The following is a 17,203-nucleotide window of genomic DNA, read 5'->3' as shown; positions in this document are numbered from 1 at the left end:
GATCATGTTAAGGTGCAAAATATTTACGTCAAGAACGGCCGAAACGAAATTGTTAATGCTCCAGGTACTTGTTTGAAGGCGTACATTGCGTTCACAGATTTCAAGAGACTAACTGAATCGAGTAATGGTTCTAAAATTAGTGCATACGCTTTAGTTAATTCATATCCAATTTATGTTATCAATATGAGCAGACGCAAAAATATTGTCACTGCTCAAAAGACAGCCATGAAACTGTCAATGACTTTTAATGAACCTATTCCTGATGGCACTTTGGCGTAAATCATTACATACGGCAAGAGAAATTTGACTTATGATATTAAGCACGGAATAATTACTGAGAACTTTTAAGCATATAAAAATCCATAAAAATGTTCATTCAATATTTCTCTTCATAATGTTGGGCAATTATTTTGCATTGTTAACCAGTGATCAACGCATTCTTTATGAAAAAGGTGTTTGTATTATTGTAGCACAAATTCACCATTTCGTTTTGTTACTCATATAGAACAGTCATTTTCAGGTTGTTCGATCAGTATTTCATAAGGCATAATATCTTTTGTTTGAGCGATTCAGATAGATACTGAAATTGTAAAATCAATTCCCAGTTTTTTTTATGCTGAAATTCCATTATAAAATATTCAGTCTATTTTTGACAGAGCGATATACCCTTCCAGAATAATCTACCTTGGAAGTCTCACATCAAATCTTCAGACATTTTTTGATGTAATGACGTGAATCCCAAGTCTAATCTATCTGCGAATTCTCGCATGAAATTTGCAGACTTTTTGATGTGATGATATTAGAAACCAGAATAATTTGTCTTGGAATTCTTTCATGAAATCTTCAGACAGTGTTTGATATTTTGATACGTGAGCCCAGCGTAATTTGTCCTAAAAATCTCTAATGAAATCTTCAGACAGCTTCTGCTTCCATGCTATTGCATAACAGTCTAATCTATCTTTGAATTCTCTTGTGAAATCTTCAGACATTTGTCGATTATATGATACTTTATCCCAGTCTAATCTATCTTGGAATTCTCTAATGAAAATTACAGACAGCGTTACCTTGAATAATTTCTGAGTCCAGTTTAATCTGTCTTGAAACTCTCATAAAACTGATTGCAAGATATTTCAGTCCAATCTAATTTATCTTGAAAGTCTCTCATGAAATTTTCAGGTAAATTTTCCAATACTCATACAGTTCTCCACTTACAACGCTTGAAAGGATTTTCTTTTTCCATATAATCAGCAATTATTGCAGCGTATGTTTCATTTATTGAATACAATTCGTATAATTATTAAAATTTTAAAAACTTACGCATTTGATCATATGAATAAGTAGTTGTTCAGTCAACTGCTGAATCGGTTCTTCATCTTGTTGCTGTTTTTCATTTAAGTTGCTGTTTTCGCAACTCTGAATAACCTTTTAACCCCATTTTTTTCGCCTCATCTTTTAGTTCTTGCATCCATTTCCTTTCGTAGCCATTTTATTACATACATACATACATAAAATATTTCAATTACGCAATTCAATTTTCATATAAGAATACTCGCCAGTTGCTGCTGACCGGCGACTGGCTGGGATTGGAAGTCGAAAATTTGCCCCCTGAAAAAAGGGCTCGCAAAAAAGTCGTTGCAGAAAAAGCGGCAGCCAAAGAGTGCTCGCAAAAAAGCTGTTGCCAAAAAGTTGTTGCAGAAAATGCGATTACAAAAAGCGACCGCAACAAAAGCGGCTGCCTGAAATTCGTTGCAGAGAAGTGGCTGCAGAAAAAGTGGTTCCCAAAAAGTGCCCGTAAAAAAGCGACCACCAAAAAGTGATTGCCATCTTTTGGCCTAAAAGAGACGGGTTCAAAGAGGCGTCGCCCTTACGTAAGGTTGCCAACATTTCCCAATAAAGTGCTCGCCAAAAAGTGCCCGCCAGATAGTCCTCGCCATCTTTTGGCCAAAAAGATGCGGGTTTGTCTTCAACCACCGCCCTTACATTAAACTGTTAATATTTCGCAAAAAAGTGACCGCCAAAAAGTGGTTGCCATCTTTTGGCCGAAAAGATGCGGGTTCAAGGAGGCGTCAACTTCTGCCGTAAAGTTTCCAAGATTTCGCAAAAAAGTGACCGCCAAAAAGTGGCCGCCAACTTTTGCGCAAAAAGATACGGTTTTAAGGAGGCGGCAACTTTTGCGCAAAATGCTGGGGATTTTGTCCTATACCTTTTCATATACTACTATTATCAGCAACCACAGTCCTCCTAATAGAAATTACATCCTTCATTTAAAACGTCTTCATTCAAATACTATCGATGTACCTCGCTGTGGAGAGAGTAGCATCAATCATCTTCAAGACGAGAAAAGCAAAAGTGTTTGGCTCACTTCACTATGACTACATAACCATGACGACCAATACACAGTATTTCATACATCTGTACCTCATGGAAACGGTGGCGACAAGCCTCTCCTGGTCCGCCATGACTACCACTAGACAACATTCTATCTCTTTCTGGCTTACGTTACGTTATTCCCACCGTGTCAGCAGTGTAGGTAGTATTTTCATGCTTTGTCGATGATATACCAGTAACACCTCATTGTTACTTACTTTTCATATTTTATTACTGGTTATTTCGTCTTAAGCTTACTGCAATTAGATCTTAAGCTTACCGCAGTTAGACTATTTTACAACAGAAGCATTTGGTTTTATTTATAAAGTATCTTCTGTGGTCATTCTAGAAGTATGGATACGTAACGTGACTGAAATTTATGGTCTTTATAGTTTAAGACTGTATTTTCTTATGAAGTTGGCGTGAAATTTACTTACAATGTTTTTAGTCTCTTTTTTTTTAAACATTCTGCAAAACACTGTTTCTTCCTTCGTTTTTAACGGAGGTTCAACTCGAAAGAAATTTTGTTTGACATTCAATCTTCGCAATTTTTCACACGTTTTGATACCACTCTTCTCACACTGCGTTGGTGGTATTTCTTTCTTACCTTATAACACTACAACAGCGTATTTACGTAGCTCATACTATGAAATACCAAATTTGGTTTATTACGTATTATGCCCTAACAGAACAAACTAGTCCTGTCACGGAAAAGCCACGTATAACACTCCTGTCTGCTACTATTGTACCATAACCTTAAAGCTGGAAACAGGCTTTGAAATAAAACTATTTTGTTATGGTAATTATGGTATAAAGTAACAGAGCCGTGTTACCCTCTGGGAGGATTTTTGTTAAGTTGACCGTGTACCTAACAGAAATGGCTTACCGGAAATGAAAGTCGGAATTACGTAAATATTTGAACAGTACCAAACAAAATTTTGCCTATCTGCACTGTTCAACGGATAAAGAAAACGGCCGCCAGCCTAACTAGGCAAGAGAATGATTAACATTCTCGTTTAGGTAAGTAGGTATAAGTAACCATAACGGACAAACACAACCTGGACTTGGCCACACGCGAGTGCAATGAACTCTGACACACATATGTTTTAAGATTGAAGCTAACAACTGGAGCAGCACAAACTATTTGCCAAATTATAACACGTACTGAAAAACACTATCACTTTCAGGGCTTACACAAACTGAGTGGTCTTTATACTGTTAATATGCACACAAGAGAGACAAACACTTAGTAATCATGAGTATATAATTTCCTACTATGCAATTTTCCACTTTTACTACCATGAGACATAAAATTAATATTAATGTAAGATACTGACTCACTTTCTACGATTAACAGCAGGTAGTAATGTGATCATTTACTAAGCAAAACGTTATAAGCCTCAGTCTTGAGAAATTTTGATTTGAATTTGGCAACAACACATTAATAATCAGTTTTACTAGGAAAATTATTTCGGCAAGCATCATTAACTTTAACTCACTCTCTTGCCACATTAACTTTAACTTTACTCTGTCCAATAGGCATTGATTAGCAAAACTCTAGGCTTTAACTTCTTTTAGTAAGGACACTCGGATATCACTTCAGCTCAAACGGAGAGGAACCTGAGTGGTGTTATGATGAGGAGAAAATCAAGGTTGGTACATAAATTCAGATATAAATTACCTTATATTTCAGCACAATAGCACATCCATTAAGCTGATCCTTCACTGTACATCATTACCGTGTTACGTTGCAATGACTGCGCAATGTGGTGGCAACTGCATGTTGGTAGGTGGAATTGCAGGCAGAATTGCTGGAATCTGTCATTTCATGGTGGCGATGATAGATACAAACTCCAGAATAGCCCAGCTATTTATCCATCCATCCGAGGCATTGGAAAATAACAGAAAAGCCTCTCTCGAAACCAGCACTATGCAACTTTTACACAGCAGTGCACGGACTCGTAGCTCATCTCTGACTGCTGGCTCGTCCCCGACTGACTGCTCGTCCCCGACTGACTCCTGTTCCACCTTTTCCACCTAGGCCAACCACATTTTGCGCGCGCTACACAGTTCCGTTCCCGAGGGGAACCACTACACCTCTTATACACAGAATACTAAGAGCCCTAAGTGAGGAGGAGGAGGAGATTAGTGTTTAACGTCCCGTCGACAACGAGGTCATTAGAGACGGAGCGCAAGCTCGGGTGAGGGAAGGATGGGGAAGGAAATCGGCCGTGCCCTTTCAAAGGAACCATCCCGGCATTTGCCTGAAGCGATTTAGGGAAATCACGGAAAACCTAAATCAGGATGGCCGGAGACGGGATTGAACCGTCGTCCTCCCGAATGCGAGTCCAGTGTGCTAACCACTAGCCCTAAGTGAGGATCAGCAGTTTACATAACAGCAATCAAATACATTAAATAAGACAGAACATTTTCACATATTGGCACTTCTACAAAAAATTATTCACACAAAATTACAATTATATACAGTAAGTTTTGTTCCCTCCAAATGGGACAAAGAATTTTAAATTACAGATACACTACTTTGCATAGAATAAAATCACGACATAAAAGGCTTGACAAAGAAAAGAGTACACAATTTTATGTTATCGATTCAAACACATTTACAGACGATCAACAATGTAACATTATATAAACCAAAAAAACAAAATAAATCCATACAGCATAAGAGCTGTGGTGTTACAACCTCACATCATAAAATATCACAGCAGATTTAATTAGTGGTAAGTTCCTATGCGACCAAACTGCTGAGGTCATTGGTCTCTTGGCTTACACACTACTTAATCTAACTTAAACTAACTTATGCTAAGAACAACACACACACTCATGCCAGTTCACACCCGAAATACGCACTCATCACGGTGTTCATGTTTATTGATTTTTTTCCTGCGTAGTTTGTGAGTGTCGCCAACCTTCATGTGTGTGTGTGTGTGTGTGTGTGTGTGTGTGTGTGTGTGTGTGTGTTCAGAAGTGATGTGAGTGGAGTGGAGGTCGAGAGGGGAGGGGGGGGGGATAGTGGATCGAGCTTCAAGGGGAGGAGGAGAGTCAGTGATTATAAGGAAAGCAACAGGCAGACGATGGTTGTGATGAAGGGGAACTGAGTGGGCTGGTGGCTGGTACTGAGTGGCTGACGTATTTACAGATGAGGTCATATTTCTGTATTTAATATCATGCTATGTAGTTTCTTAGTTTAAAAAGTGTGAAGTTTGCCAAGTTGGTCACATTATTTATGAGCGTTTTTTGTTTCCCGTTATTGTTTTCTGAATGTGCGACGGATGTGGTAAATGGCCATACTAACAAACATCTTACTTTCAATCACTTTAACTTCTAAAACTGTAAAACATTCCTGGATTCTCTTTTATCGTTTTACTTGTAACGCACACGTGTCATTATATTCAGTTACATTCCACATGAATAAGCGTGGCTTAGCCTTTGTAAACATCACACCTCTGCTCTTCACTCACTAGGCCTTTGCTCAGCATTTGACTAGTATAACTGTATATAACCTCTATGCCCACTACTGTAGACGCAAATATCAGATACATTCAAATTCATTTTCCACTTTTTACTGTTTTGGGCCGTTATTACGCAATTCTTTTTTGCCGTACGACCCCTTTTACCTACAACAGCTGTCTGATGAAGGTCTACTAACCAAAAGCGCAAACAGCAGTGAAAAAATGCGAGTGAGACTGTTCTTTACAGTCAAATAAATTTGCGGGACCAGATGTCAACGTAAACGATTCGTGTGAATACCCATTGTTAGCATGAACAGCAGCATACGAAATAATTTACACGCGAACTTACGGTCCAAGAATCCTTTCCATTCCTGACGTTTCGTCCAGGACTGCGCTGGACATCTTCAGAGGCGCTCCTCCGCTGAGTCTTGCCGACTGACTGATCGGACGCCCGAGAGCGACATTTACAGGGTGAGTCACCTAACATTACCGCTGGATATATTTCGTAAACCACATCAAATACTGACGAATCGATTCCACATACCGAATATGAGGAGAGGGGCTAGTGTAATTCGTTAATACAAACCATAAAAAAATGCACGGAAGTATGTTTTTTAACACAAACCCACGTTTTTTTAAATGGAACCCCGTTAGTTTTGTTAGCACATCTGAACATATAAACAAATACGTAATCAGTGCCGTTTGTTGCATTGTAAAATGTTAATTACATCCGGAGATATTGTAACCTAAAGTTGACGCTTGAGTACCACTCCTCCTCTGTTCGATCGTGTGTATCGGAGAGCACCGAATTACGTAGGGATCCAAAGGGAACAGTGATGGACCTTAGGTACAGAAGAGACTGGGAGAGCACATTACGTCCACATGCTAACACCTTTTTATTGGTCTTCTTCACTGACGCACATGTACATTACCATGAGGGGTGAGGTACACGTACACACGTGGTTTCCGTTTTCAATTACGGAGTGGAACAGTGTGTGTCCCGACATGTCAGGTCAATATATGTTCAATGTAGTGGCCATCATTCGCTGCACACAATTGCAATCTCTGGCGTAATGAATGTCGTACACGCCGCAATACATCTGGTGTAATGTCGCCGCAGGCTGCCACAATACGTTGTTTCATATCCTCTGGGGTTGTAGGCACATCACGGTACACATTCTCCTTTAACGTACCCCATTGAAAGAAGTCCCTGCAGATGCTGCTCGCCGACCGTGGCCCGTGTTTGTTACAACACGCAACTGAACGTCGGAGGTTTCAAGCGTCAACTTTAGGTTACAATATCTCCGGATGTAATTAACATTTTACAATGCGACAAACAGCACTGATTACGTATTTGTTTATATGTTCAGATGTGCTAACAAAACTAACGTTGTTCCATTTTAAAAAACGTAGGTTTGTGTTAAAAAACATACTTCCGTGCATTTTTTTATGGTTTGTATTAACCAATTACACTAAGCCCTCTCCTCACGTTCGGTCTGTGGAATCGGTTCGTCAGTATTTGATGTGGTTTACGAAATATATCCAGCGGTAACGTTAGGTGACTCGCCCTGTATACTGCATTAAAGGGGCCGTGGTTGAAGTAACACATGATGAGCAGACATAATCCTTGTGAAATATAAAACTTAACTATCGACTGTCGTCTTGTCAAAGATAAAATTGTCTAGCGATTCTACAGAGCTATTTTCCATATGTCGCTAAGTTTCATTGCCTCCTCTTTTCTATTAAAATTATCGTGATGCTTATAAATTTCAATGACTTCTATACATAGTCGTGGATAATAGTTTGATGTTGTAGATAAAGCTGTGAAGCCTCTGAAGATGTCCAGCGCAGTCCTGGACGAAACGTCAGGGATTGGAAAGATTCTTGGACCACTACCTCACATCCCGAAAGATTTACGAGCAGCTATGTCATCCGGTCGTGAAAGCCTTCTTACTATTTTGTATTCTGTCATGCTGAACAAACGTGACGAAAGTGTGGCTTCTTCTGAACATACTTATTTTGACTTGTTAGTTGTATGAAACTGAATGAGGAGTATTTGGTTAGATGCTTTCTCTTGGTTGAAGATCAATAAACCAGATTAATTTATATTATTTTATTTACACGTGAAGTTCTGTAGGACCAAATTTAGTAGCAAATCTCCAAGGTCATGGGACGTGTCAGTACATGAACTTACAACATAAAAGTAATAACAGATGAAAATAAATGTTCATGATCCTGAAAAAAAAGTCAGCCCATAAGTTTAAGTAAACGCTATCAGCAATACAATAAGAATCAGCGTAATTTTTCAAGGAACTCCTCGACAGAATAGAATGAGTGACCCATGAGGAAACTCTTCAGTTTCGATTTGAAACCACGTGATTACTGCTAAGATTTTTGAATTCGAGTGGCAGCTTATTGAAAATGGATGCAGCAGTATACTGCACACCTTTCTGCACAAGACTTAAGGAAGTCCGATCCAAATGGAGGTTAGATTTCTGCCGAGTATTAACCGAATGAAAGCTGCTTATTCTTGGTAACAAGAAACGACAATAAGGAATATACATATTGAGAGGCCAATGTCAAAATACCCAGACTCGTGAACGGAGGTCGACAAGAGGTTCGTGAACTCACACCACTTATCACCCGAACCGCCCGTTTCTGAGCCAAAAATATCCTTCTAGAACGGGAAGAGTTACCCCAAAATGTAATACCATACGACATAAGTGAATGAAAATAAGCAAAGTAGACTAATTTACGTGTCGAGGTATCACTCACTTTTGATACCGTTCGAATAGTAAAAATGGCAGTATTAAGTCTTTGAACAAGATCCTGAACGTGGGCTTCCACGACAGCTTACTATCTATCTGAACACCTAGAAATTTGAACTGTTGAGTTTCACTAATCATATGCCCGTTCTGGGAGATTAAAACGTCAGGTCTTGTTGAATTGTGTGTCAGAAACTGTATAAACTGAGTCTTACTGTGATTTAACGTTAGTTTATTTCCTACAAGCCATGAACTGAGGTCATGTACTGCACAATTTGAAACCGAGTCAGTGTTGCACACAACATCCTTTACTACCAAGCTAGTGTCATCAGCAAACAGAAATATTTTAGACTCACCCATAATACTAGAGGGCATATCATTTATACAAATAAGGAACAGGAGCGGCTCCAACACTGATCCCTGGGGTACCCCCCACTTGACAGTACCCCACTCAGATCCCACATCACAACCGTTATCAGCATTGTGAATAATCACCTTTTGCTGCCTGTTGCTAAAGTAAGAGGTGAACCAATTGTGAGCTACTCCTCTTATTCCGTAATGGTCCAACTTCTGGAGCAATATTTTGTGAATGCCTTAGTTAAATCAAAAAATACGCCAAGCGTTCGAAACTTTTTGTTTAGCCCATCGAGTACCTCACAGAAAAAAGAGAATATAGCATTTTCCGTTGTTAAACGACTTCTAAAGCCGAACTGTACATTTTATAGCATATCGTGAGATATAAAATGATCAATTAACCTTACATACACAGCCTTTTCGATAACATTTGCAAACACTGATGGTATAGACATAGGTCTAAAATTATCTACATTATCCCTTTCTCCCTTTTTATAAAGCGGCTTTACTACTGAGTACTTTAATCGCTCTGGAAACTGACCATTCCTAAACGAAAAATTACAAATATGGCTAAATACAGGGCTAACATGTGCAGCACAATACTTTAATATTCAGCTAGACACTGCATCATAACCATGAGAGTCCTTAGTCTCCAGCGATTTAATTATTGACTCAATCTCCCTCTTGTCTGTATCACAGAGGAGTATTTCAGACATCAATCTCGGAAAGGCATTTGCTAAGAAATTTATATGATTTCCTGTGGAAACTAAATTTTTATTTAATTTACCAGCAATGCTCAGAAAATGTTTGTTAAATACTGTACATATATCTGATTTATCAGTAACAGAAATATTATTACTGTGAACTGACTTTATATCATCGGCCTTGTTCTGCTGACCAGACACTTCCTTCACAACTGACCATATGGCTTTAATTTTATCCTGTGAATTAACTATTCTATTTGCAGACCACATACTCTTTGCCTTGCTAATAACATTTTTAAGCATACTGTTTATAATGGGCTACTGTAGCTTGATTGCGAGTACTTCTAAAATTTTGATATAATTCCCACTTTGTTATGCATGATATCCTTATCCCACTAGTCAGCCACCCGGGCTGTCCATTACTGCTAGCACCCCGTTTAGAATGTTCTAATGGAAAGCTACTCTCAAACAGCATGAGAAATGTGTTATGGAAAGCATTGTATTTATCATCTATATTATCGGCACTATGAACATCTTGCCACTCTTGTTCCTTGACAAGTTTTAAAAAACTCTCTATTGCTGTTGGATTAACTTTCCTACATAGTTTGTAATTAAATATGATATTGGTTTGAGTACAAAAGCCTTTTACTTTTAATATTTGTGCATCATGGTCTGAAAGGCCATTCACTCTTTTACTAACAGAATGCCCATCTAGTAATGAAGAATGAATAAAAATATTGTCTATGACTGTGCTACTGTTCCCCTGCACCCTAGTGGGGGAAAAAACAGTTTTCATCAGATGATATGAATTTAGGAGATCTACCAACAACCTTTTTCTTGCACAATCATATACAAAATTAACATTGAAGTCACCACATATAACTACTTTCTGGTACTTCCTACAAAGTGAATCAAGAACCCTCTCTAGCTTCAGCGAAAATGCTCTGAAGTCTGAGTTAGGGGACCTATAAACAACAACAATCAGAAGTTTAGTTTCAACTAATGCTGCACAACTTTCAAATATCTGTTCAGTGCAGTGTCGTCATACGTCTATGGACTAAAATGAAATAGTGTTTTTTACGTACAGAGCCACTCCCCCATCCCGCAAGGAACTCCTTGAGAAACAGCCAGCTAATCTGTAGCCTAGTAAAGGAAGCCTCTGAATTATCAAATTATTTAAGTGGTGCTCTGATATACCAATAATTTCAGAGTTAACATCTATTAGCAGTTCACTAACTTTATCTTTACGTACAGAGCCACTCCCCCACCCCGCAAGGAACTCCTTGAGAAACAGCCAGCTAATCTGTAGCCTAGTAAAGGAAGCCTCTGAATTATCAAATTATGTAAGTGGTGCTCTGATATACCAATAATTTCAGAGTTAACATCTATTAGCAGTTCACTAACTTTATCTCTAAGATCTCTTATATTTTGATGAAATATGCTAATTCCTTCTCTACTTGAAAACATACATCCTCTGAAGGTGAGCCCTTAGTTAGAGGGACTTGTCATTTATTGCAGAAGATGCTTGTCAACAACAGTTACTAATTTTCTGTGGCAATTAATTTCAGGCAGGTTTCGGGCGATAGGCACACTGTTTCACCCTCTGCCGGGCGTGACCTGTTTGCAAGTTGTCTCCCTCCGATAGATCCGATTGTCTGAAAATTAAATGAACTGTAGCATTTCGAAAAAAGGATTGGTAACTTACAAGATGTTAGACAGTGTTTTCTCAATTACTTCGCAAAACTGCTCGTCGCTATCACCGATAATGTATGCAGAGTTCCAGCAGTCGATAATAGGTAGTTCAAAGGCACCAGCTAGTTCTATCGTATGCTCACTGTTATGCTTTCGACAATTTACTCTTTACTTACAAAGGGGAGTCCCCATCAGCAGAGTCTCAAACGATCAACCCCTGTGGACATATTTATCTTTATAAATAAGAAAGGTTGTATAAGAAAACGAAACTGTGAGTTATGTTTGTTTACTAACGTTCATCAGGGCGCCCATACCTCGGCGCTACGGAGGGGAGGTGGTAATCCACGCCCCTGCTCCCTAGCCCTCAGGGAAAGGAAACGGTAAAATGCAGTCAGGTGTTTCTCTTTCAAGAAATGATTTAAAAGTGGGTATTACTCAGGTTTTTAATAGGATCGGATTCTAAACTTTTTCACGGCTACCTACAAGTCGTCATTCGTCTTTCTAAATATTAAAAATACTCCATACCCTCAGATCTAGCCCCTTCCCTCCTCCTGTTACAATCTATCGTACGGGCGCTCTTGACGGTGAATATAAAAAGATAACATGAATAAGATGCACTGAAGTATTTTGCTGTTTCAAGGTTGCTACCTTCAACCCAGTTCAAAACAATACAGGACCATACTGAAAAAAGCGTGCTGTCGGTGTCAAAGCGTTTGTTGGCTACACTCATAGTTATCATAGGAAAACTGTGTAAGCTTCCCCTTCTCTTTGAACTCTGGATAGTATGCAAATTTTTATTTTGAAACATGAGAGACGGATGGCAATAGCTTACTTTGCGCAACGTAATAATGAAGGAACATTTGATTGAATTCTGTGGAGGTACCAACTTGTAATATCCTCATAGTGTGACCTTTACCACATGTATGTAACTAATAAATAGTTAAGCTACGTGCCGTGAGTATGCTTGGATCGGTCGGTTCGTCTAATCTTTCTATTTAGAAATATGTAATTTAAAGACATAACGAATTCACGTCGTACATAAAGTGATGAACAGCATCTCCAGCTGATGATTCACCTTCCGGCGTGGAAAGCACGCAAAGAAATAATTGAAGTGTACTGCTGATTGCAGCTTTGAGAAACGTGTACACCGACTGTGTTATTTATTTAGGAAGATCTGTATCTCTAATAATGGCAGAAGATCTACCATAACATTACGCATGCACAAACGTAGCCCGATGCACATACTCTATCGAAAATATATCATCATCGTTGTACAGAGATAACAGATAAAGATTAAGCTACGTAAAACTGTATTATTGACAGTACGAATTAATTTAATGGATGATTCTGGACATCCTGGTAGTTCGGTGCAGAAAACATATTTGCAAGGCATTTGGGATTTAGCGTAAGCGGAATAAATTGCAGCTGTGACGGAGGACTTTCAACTGTCACCTCAACTAAAAAGTGTTCAAATGTGTGTGAAATCTTATGGAACTTAACTGCTAAGGTTATCACTTAAATATATCAATTTTTGGCCAATGTGTGGTGCGTCGTTTTTCTGGTGATAGAGTCTATTAAGAAATTAACTATGTGTCTGTCGATGTTTTAATTAATAGTAATTAAAAATCCGTTTTGAAGGAAACTAGTTACCAGAATGGAGGTACCTTGATGTCATGCTTCCACTGAAGTACATCACTTACGTGAAAAGACTTTTTTATAAAAGATTCCAAACTATGATGAAATTTGCTCTCCTACGAAGCTTTCCAAGATTAAGGTGTGGCAGCTATCACCCACAAAACCTATTACTTCACTACGAGAAAGAGGTGATCCTGACTTTCAGTATACATTATTAAACCTGGGGATATTTTCTAAAAGCCGAACCAAGTACGAAAACTTGAACTGCATTAAGAAAGCTAATAAAGTAAACACAAGTAGAAGGGTCGATATGGAAAGAGGTAGTTGGTTTGAAGCAATTTTATGTAGCGGCCGAAAGTGTCTGTGTTGTTACGAAAGAACCTAATTTTATTTTGTGTAATTTAAATTTAGGTAATGACGAACGAAGAAGTTTTGATCTTAAACAATAGGTTTGGATTTATAGAAAGGGCGGGGACTTCGATAGAATTATATCACAGTACCAATCCTGCTACTACTTGTCACTTTGAGCGCTTGTGCGCAGTCGGCTCCCAGGCTATTGTCGAAGAGAACACTGCTTGCGCAACCTTGCCGCTTGTCCGCTTAATTCGTGATATCAGCACTCCGTGCCCTATTGCCCCCCCCTTCCCTCCCCTCTACCCCCCACCCCCTACTGAAATCAGACACGCCTGAGTGGTGGGGACAACTGGCTGCACAACTCGACGCATCCTCTCCCGCCAAACAGTGGTCAGCCGCAGTCCGCTAGAGGCGCTACGGCGAGCACAAGGTCCTTCTACGATCAGGTACTTGCGCTGCGCGCAGCGTAGGCCTACACAGACTGGCTATCGAACGTTTGGTACACTTTAAGCCATTGACACGCGGACAGTGCTTTCGAAAGTCAAAGCTGAGCATGCCGAGTTCATCGTGCTGCTGAACGATCAAAAACGATGCAGCTTGTAGACATGGTACGTGTGCCTCTCGTGGTATACGCGATCGCAGTGCGTTTCAGCGGCAGTTAATTGTAACTGGCTGGCAAATCACACTGTTTTACACAATGAACAGGCGTAAAATTCCTACGTTAGCTCTATTAGAACTGCGATGTCCTGCTAGAGGATAGGAGCTGTCGCTGTCTCCAGTTGTAAAGCGGCTTGTCCAGTACGTAGACATGTTGCCTGAGAATACAAAAATGGAATGTTTTCAGTTAAGGAAACTCGGTGGGAAAAAGGACGAAGAACTCTGAATAATAACAGAGACTGAACAACGAAGTAGCACTGGAAACTACTGTCGAATTCTACGAGGCACTAACGCACTGACGATGTTGTGCCGTCCTGCATGTACTCTGTGCAGCTAAGTGCCACTAGATACAAAGTCCCGTCCCGACATGATGATGTTTGGTTTGTAAGGCTCTCAAATGCGAGGTCATTAGCGCCCGTACGAAGTCCTAATTTCCTCACTGTCCAGTTTTTATACAATCAAATATAGCCCTGTCACAAATGATGATGACGATGATGAAATGATGAGAGCAACACAAACACCCAGTCCTCGGGCAGAGAAAATCCCCAACCCGGCGGGGAATCGAACCCGACCCGTCCCAGGAGCAGAGTAACGCAAGTTCAGGCAGACTGAGGTCGGTATCGGAGTCCCCAGCAGCGCCGGCGGCGACGCTTACATTGGCTCACATGACGCGCGTCCCACACGATCACGCGCTGTCCTCCTGGCCTCGGCTCTTTCCAGAAGCTTGTATGCTGCTACTCATGAAGTCCACACTACCCTTATCACAAAAACGCAGTTCCTCCTGCTTCCTAGAGTCCTTTACTGGCACATGGCACACCTTGTGCAACATTATACCCTTAGCTATGCACTCTCAATACTACACGCTACTCATTTGCGATACATACGCGGCAATACACATTTCCTCCCTTGTCCATATGCTAGTTATGCTATTCTGTCTGTAGGACACATAAATAAAAATTTCAATATCCATGAATATGGAGTAAGAGAAAAACGAAAGTAGTGGTCTGTCTTGTCCAGTCAATAAGAATATCGGCTGATAAAGGTTCCAGTACAAGTAGTGAGGTGTAAATTTGCATTTGTTCCTCACATGAGATAAAAATTAGTTCATCATTCTCACATTTTCGTAAAACCCTAACGTCATTCTCATATGATCACTGTTCCTCTTCAGTAGCAGAGTCTTTATAACGTGCGAAATACAAAATTCAAAGTAGAGACTGCAAGTTATCTTACTGCAGTTAGTGCAAGCTTTCTTCTACTGTAGATAAAGCCAATCGAATATATATACCGGGTGATCAAAATGTCAGAATAAATTTGAAAACTTAATAAACCACGGAATAATGTAGATAGAGAGGTAAAAATTGACACACATGCTTGGAATGACTTGGGTTTTATTAGAACAAAAAAAAGTATTGTTAGACGCGTGAAAGATGTCTTGCGCGCGTCGTTTGGTGATGATCGTGTGCTCAGCCGCCACTTTCGTCACGCTTGGCATCCCAGGTCCCCAGACCTCAGTCCGTGCGATTACTGTCTTTGGGGTTACCTGAAGTCGCAAGTGTATCGTGATCGAGCGACATCTCTAGGGATGCTGAAAGACAACATCCGACGCCAATGCCTCACCGTAACTCCGGACATGCTTTACAGTGCTGTTCACAACATTATTCCTCGACTACAGCTAATGTTGAGGAATGATGGTGCACATATTGAACATTTCCTGTAAAGAACATCATCTTTGCTTTGTCTTACTTTGTTATGCTAATTATTGCTATTCTGATCAGATGAAGCGCCATCTGTCAGACATTTTTTGAACTTTTGTATTTTTTTGGTTCTAATAAAACCCCATGTCATTACAAGCATGTGTGTCAATTTGTACTTCTCTATCTACATTATTCCGTGATTTATTCAGTTTTCAAATTTATACTGACTTTTTGATCACCCGATATACATGGAGACGGTGGGATGCGATCCAGCAACTCGTATTATGCTACTAAACTGTGTCTACTTTTTACGCTACATCTACCACAGATGAAGTACAACTATACTTTCTATCTCACCCCTTCCTGAAAGCTTTAATCGCTCTTAACTAATATTTAATTTTATCTAACTGTACCAAAAACAATGAGTTTTTGATGGATCCTCAATATTCGGTTCCCTTTCATAATATGCAAGTTACAGTATTTCTTTAGCCACCAATATGACGTTTCTCGTCGTTTTATTACAACAAATCGTACAATTAACGACGACTTTTCAAAAGATCTAGAATCTGCTGGTGTCTAGAAACGGCATACGTACACATGAGCTTCAGTTGAAACAAAATAGCGTCTCGTGACTCTGTGCTGAAGAGAGATGGCGTCATCTGAAGTAGGTGGCTTTCTTCATCTCATTAGCCTGCTTGCAAACGCACGTTCATAATGTAAGACATGCTAGATATTGACCTGCGCGTTCAGAGAGCCTCCCCAATGTGCTTTTTCTACGCTATGACGTCATAAATCGACACTCTCAACGCTCGAATACAAGGTCCGTGTCCAACGGCTTCAGCTACGTGCTAGTACATCCATGCACAAACTAGGAGATCCATCAAATAGCACGTTATTACCAGTATCATCGATGTCCTATTCTTTTCCTTCTGATCGCGGGAAAAGAGACTATCTATATGACTCTGCATGTCCCAATCTCTCTTATTATAGTCAGATGACCTCTGCGTGAGACGTAGGACGTTCGCAGTAGAATGGTCGCACTTTTGTTACTGATATATGCCTTAACCACATCGACAATAAATGCAGCAATAGTTATAACTGTTCCTAAATTACCAAAACCTTAGGATTATACGCTGACGAAAAAAAAAATAACAACACCAAAAAATAATTAGTGTCGAGTAATGGAATTTCGGGAATGCATTTCCCTAGGTAACATGGTAGAGCACAGACGACTATCATTTGTCTAGCACGCAGACAGGTTTGTTGCGGGCTCTCAAGTAGCCACCTCCTAACTGACACAGAGCCCTGACTCTCACCGAGGTGGAACCAGATTTCATCAGAAAACATAACAGGCATCCACTGTGCCCTCCAAAGAGTTCGCGCTTTATACCACTGAAGTCGCAAATGGCGATGGTTTAGGAACAGTGGAATGCACGCTACAGGGCGTCTCGCTCGGAGCTGTCCTTGAAGTAAGCGATGTGTAACATTTCGTTGTGTCACTTTGATGC

The 17,203-nt window shown here is 39.9% G+C and overlaps 1 protein-coding gene across 1 annotated transcript in view; it reads left to right on the top strand.

Moving 5' to 3' along the window:
- Positions 1 to 13,708: 13,708 nt before the first annotated feature.
- LOC126259215 (probable cytochrome P450 12a5, mitochondrial) overlaps positions 13,709 to 17,203 on the top strand; it is a 219,296-nt gene continuing 215,801 nt past the window's right edge. Inside the window, exon 1 of the mRNA XM_049955814.1 lies at positions 13,709 to 13,790. The gene's annotated coding sequence lies outside the window, so the exon portion shown is untranslated. The remainder of the gene's footprint in view (positions 13,791 to 17,203) is intronic.

This window comes from Schistocerca nitens, chromosome 5, assembly GCF_023898315.1.
Source record: "Schistocerca nitens isolate TAMUIC-IGC-003100 chromosome 5, iqSchNite1.1, whole genome shotgun sequence".
Taxonomy (NCBI): domain Eukaryota; kingdom Metazoa; phylum Arthropoda; class Insecta; order Orthoptera; family Acrididae; genus Schistocerca; species Schistocerca nitens.
This window is presented reverse-complemented; position numbering and strand designations above follow the sequence as displayed.